Below are 5,785 nucleotides of genomic sequence, written 5' to 3' on the forward strand. Positions count from 1 at the left end.
GTCTGGGTGGGTTCATCTGAAAGTAAGTGGAACCACCCTGTTGCATCTTCACATCTACCACAGGAAAGCTAATGAGGTATGCGTGTTATTACTGTAACAGGCAGATTTTATGCCATATTAATTTTCAATCTGTTTTGTAGTGTTTAGCATCCCATTCTCATCCTCTTTCATAAGACATACTTGTATGAATAAAGGCTTTCTAAAAGCTCTGCTTTCAAAAGTTACTGGTCATCAAACTGCTGAGGCCAATCTCTTCCAATGAGTGGGAAAAAAGGAGGGAACAAGAGAAGTTCTTAAATCAGAAATACTTTATTAACAGTAAAACACAAGACGTGAATAATCCCTTTTACAATAGAATAGTTCCAGCCAAAGAAAATGGAGTGTGTTAAAAAGTGTACTGTTCAAACATCAGGCTAAATATGTTGACTTCAGGATGCCTCAAAGCAGACGCAGCAGTAGGAATACTGGTGAAATCATCCACTTGATTAGCAGTTGTATTCTTGATATGCCAGGGCAGAATACTCTGGGGCTGATGAGAGGGCTCTGAGCTGCCCTGATCTCACAGACTCCTGAAAGTGTGTCTCAGATTTCTTGTTCTCAAGAGGCAAGAGTCCAGCTAGCATTATTTACACAGTGATCCACACTGTTGTACAGAGTATCACTAACTGTGAATACTACTTACTGTCTTCTTCCAAGTGGTGAAGAAGTTTTGCCTTGACTGCGATGGAAAAGAGAGAGGGCAGAATTGTTCGTAGGCAGAAGTGGTACCATTAAATCTTTGTTTCACGTTTCCCTTTTTTGCACCAGACTGTGATAGCTAGTATTTAACACGAAGAAAACAGACCTTGCTCAAATCCACTGTTATGGCCCCTTGGTTGCATACATCCTTGCAAGACGATGGCTTCATCGATCCACCCAAAAAGGCCTGTTTCTTCGTGTTTTTTTTTGTCCCACTTCTCAGCCCAATTTGAATGGCAGAGGCGATACTGAAATGAGGGATTAAATTGCTAACACTGAATTGCTTGTAGAAAATACACCGTGGTACATTTAACTTGTACTTAGTATTATAAATAATTAAAATGAACTCCAATTACTTGAATAAGTGAAAAAAATGTATCTAGAGGTGCATTATCTCTGCTTGTCATTACGTTTGTTCCCTTGCTCTCCTGTTTGCAAAGCATCTCATGGACATAACTGTGAATTAGTAAGATGTAACACACTTCAGCATCAAAAAATCACTTTGAAACAGATGATGTGCTCACTACATTGAAAGTGCAAGGGGTCAGACTTTACCAACTTTTTTTCTAGCTTTTCTTTGCTGATGAGGTCTGTATTTAAAATTATTAACTGGTTGGTCTATTTCTTCCTATGCTATTCATACGCAATATTATTTGAAGACTAACACGGAATATAAAATAGCAGCATCCATGGATAATAAAAACACTATGACTGAAGATCTAAAAACCGTTCACAAATAGCTGCAAATGTTCACATTGGCTATAATGGAAGAGTAGCTGACTCTGGAGGACTTAGTGGTTATGTCTACCTTGCATAAGAGACGTGGCCTGCAACTTAGATTCATCAGCTGTACAGGCACCAAGTTTGCAAGCATGGCTTGGGTACAAGTGGAAGCATCCTCCTGACGGGACTCTCAGACATCTCGCCTCCTTGGCAGGTAAATGTGGCATCAATATGGCAATGTAACATAAGGTGCCCCGGGCAAGCTGTTTGGAAAGCCCTGAGGTGAAGAGGGAACAGGATCTTGGTCACTCCTGGCCACTCTGGAGCTCCTGAGAGTTGGTGATCAGTACAAGCTAAAGTCCTGTGCTGGTGCACATGCAGAGGAGTCTGCATTAGAGACACTAAGCGATTTCTTTTCACTGAACAAAGACTAAATGCCCACTCAGGCTTTCTGTGCCTTGCAGCAAGGTACTCCCTGAGCTGCACCAAGAAGAAGCCCTCTTTCAGTGGCTGCAGTGAAGTCTCCAGGTTGAGAAGTGTTTTGTTCACAGATATAAAGCCTCACATAATCTCTCTGCCTACTGCAAGATGGGACCAACTCTACCATCAGTCATTTTTTCAATGGATGGTGACCTAACCTCTTACATGCCCTCAGAGAAGCACACTGACCTAGAGGGGCTTGGGTTTGGATGGTCGAGTAACTTCTGGCTTCTCCAGAGCAATGAACTCACCTTTGGCTTGGAGAGCACATGTGGCATGCTGTGTTCAGTAGGTTTGTGAGGAAGAACAAGGGCAGATGAGATAAAGTTAGACACAAATGGCTGATTTGCTCCATTTTAAGAGTTGTGCAGTGGAGACGATGTTTACAGTGAGAGGTGTTTCCAGCGCAGATTTTATACTGAGGGAACATTAATACCTAGCAACTCTGTCCTGCACTGAACTTGTGAAAAAATAGCGGAGGATAAATAAACATGCTTCATCCTGACACCGTCTCTGCTAGCAGAGCTCCTGCCTGTGGCAGCCCGCTAGCACTGGGTGTCTGCACAGAACCACAGAGCAATGTAAACGGGAAGGGATCTCTGCAGGGCATCTACTCCGATGCCCTGCTCAGAGCAGGAACCACTTAAGAGGCTGCTCAGGGTGTTGAAAAGCTTGGCACAGCACTTGCTGGAGACATGGAAGGAATTTCTTTGACTCCAGCTGATGTTACTCGGGGCCACAGTTCCCCTTCTTGTTGCTAACACAGACCGAGCGTAGCAAAACACGAAATACTGATGAGGAGTGAAGATGCTTGTGGCTTTACAGGAATACCAGCAAGCACACAGCAGAGCCCTTGTGAAAAGTCAACTCAGTGTAGCCTTCAAAGCACGGGGGCTGCCTGGATGTGCTATGGGTGAAATCACCATCAGTCATAGCCAGCTGGGTTGTCTGCAAGGAACGGTTTGACAGGGAGAAAAAGCATGTGCTGCACCTCTGAATGCTGCAGCCATTGCTCCAACGTACCTGATCTCCTGTTACAGGGCAAGGTCATGGGCCTGAGCAGTCAGCAACAGCAGCACTGAATGGCTTCATGCAGCGTGCCATAGCTGCTTTGGTCACCTCTGGATGCAAATGGCTCATTAATACTGGTGCTCCTGGAGAACTGGCAGCAATTAAGCAGTCATCTCTCAACTACTCAATAGGAAAACCAGTGGTCTGGTACCATGATGGATGTGCTTTATGCCACCACCCAATCAAACTCCCATTGCTGCCTGCTGATGCATGGTACTTATCCACAGAAACCTTCAAGAGGGTTTGGATTGTTGACGGCTTGCAAAAACATTTGAAAAAAGCTGCCTTCAACTAAGCAGTCTCCCCGTAAGTGGTTTTAAATCTCTCAGGAAGTCCATCTCAAAACTATTAATGAGTGCATTTAAAGGCTTTAAATTGAATACAGGTTGATAGGTTCATGAAGATCTTTTAGCAGAAAATATTTCCTTCCAAAAGGAGATATTTGGATCTTGTTACAGCGAGATACAAAGTTGCCTTGCTGTAAATTATAAGAAAAACAAATTTTTAATTTATCTCAATTCGTATACAAGAGAGGACTCTAAGAGAGACTTTGATCAAAAAGGAAGGGAAATAAATGGTTTAGTAGCCTTACTTTTTATCACTGCATCTAGGCAGATCATCTTTCTATTTACTTGTTTGCCTCATCCACTGCTCCTACTTCTCCCCCATGGTGAGCTCTTCCCTTCTCCTGGGAAGGAGCTGTCAGCTGCTCTATTTGCACAGCAGCTCGTGCAGTGGGGCTAGCCTGGTCAGGACTAAGCCTCTAGAGGCCACCAAAATCAGAAATCATTCACAAAGTGATAACAGCTTGCCCAAAGGCTAACAGCTCTGGGGTGGATGTTGGCTTTGATTGCCCAGAATCAGTGCTTTGATCCAACTTTTAGCAGAGTTACATGATTCATCTCGTCCTAATGTAGACATTTCAAATAGGACACGAGAACCACGCTCCAGAAATGCCTGTTCCTTTCCTTACGAGTAAGGGAAATATTTAGGTGACTGCCTTTAATGAGATGAATGTGTGGGCTGCAGTGAAGCCAGAAGGGCTATCTGCATGAGGATTAGAGAAAAGAGTAGAAATACAGGCAAGGAAAAGCTGCTCTGAATTTACCAACTTCCATTTAAAAACACCGACACTTACTAAGCAAGCATCACTGCCAGGCTGTGAGTTGTTTCACCTCCCCAGGGGCCCACCTCTCCTGCTTGCCCACATTTTGTGACCATGTGTTCCCCTTACATGCAGTGGGCAGACAAAATCATGCTCAGGGTGCGGTGTATTTGACCAACCTAAAGCACCTTATGATAAGACGAATGATGCCTCAGAAAAACCTGCTTCTCTCCACTGACCAACCATAATTTTCCTTCTGCAGAATCACAGGAAACTGGAAAATGGAGATGTTCAAGAGCAGGCACACCTTAGCAAGGCCACCTTTGCTCTCTGGGAGGAAGATGACAGTGCTGGGGATGTCTAAAAGCAACCCATAGGCTTCCCTATATATTAGGAGGGAAGGAGTTTTCAGCCTAAAAGGCAAGGATGAATTTAGGATAAAGGGCAGAGCTAGAAGACAGAAGTGATTTTTAATTTGTCCTTAGCTGCTAAGTAAGCAAAGGGATAAGCAATATGAAAAGCACACTGAAATTACTGGAGAAAAGGTGTAATAAACACTGAAAACAATGTTACCAACAACTCAGTACAGGGAGATTGAAGACAGAGCTGAGGAAAATGTCTGTTTCCAAGCCTTTCTTTAGTCTGTTAAGCAGTAAATGGCATGCCTGGAGTTTCCGTGTAACGTTATTACTGGATTTCACTGCTGCAGGAGACTGTAAAGCTTTTCCTATTCCACACTGACACTACTGATGGCAAATGGTGACAAAATAGGGTTCTTCACATTTACAAATTTTCTATAAAACTTGGCAATACTGCTCAGTCTTAATGATCACTTATCCTTCTGTGCCCTACCAATGCTGGAGGCAGCTGATGGTGCATTCAAAGGAAGTAACCCCTCTGTTTTACTCATTCTTCTTCTCTGTTCATGATTACCGCCTCAGAACAGGTATTACATAGCATCTAAAAGACACAGAAAGTCTTTCCAATGAATGTTACTTGGTTTGCATATGCGATGGACCTGAAGATTTCAGGCACCCTCTTCTAATCATGCAGTAAAATGCATAGCACCAGGTATTGTGTGAGAGGAAAAGAAACTTTCTGTAAAAAAATTTTTCTCAGTATACTATGTTCTAAGGAAGAGTGAGATTTGAGTAACCATTCTTTTTGACCCTTACAGAAAAAAAAAATAAAAATCAGTGGCCCAGAAGGAGCTAATCCTGTACCCTTTCAGCAAGGTAAAAGGGACCACAGTAGGGTTTCACCTGCCTCCTCAGAAAAGGCCACCAAGTGAACATTTGGAAAGGCTGGCTGAGTGACAGTACAGACAGTAATTTTTCTTGCTACAGAAGGACCACAGACAAGGAGCTTTTAAAAAAAAAAAAAAAAAAGGTTTGCACATAGACTCACTCTTTGCTTGTTCGTGGCTTACACTGCCTCGCCACTCCCTGCAGGCGAGGCAAAACCGCTGCAGCTGATGAAGCCTGTATCTAAGATGAGGAACCATCCATGGGGATGTACGAAGTGACTGACAGGGAAGCCCCCTCTGTCAAACCCAAGCGTTTCGGTCAGATCCCGAGGACTGGCACAGCACAGGCAATAGATGTGACTGGTTCACGCCTCCTCCTCAGTGCATCTTGTGAGCGTGGGGCTTCCTGTTCCCAATGCAGA

The sequence above is a fragment of the Netta rufina genome (assembly GCF_964035555.1).
Source record: "Netta rufina genome assembly, chromosome: 1".
NCBI lineage: Eukaryota > Metazoa > Chordata > Aves > Anseriformes > Anatidae > Netta > Netta rufina.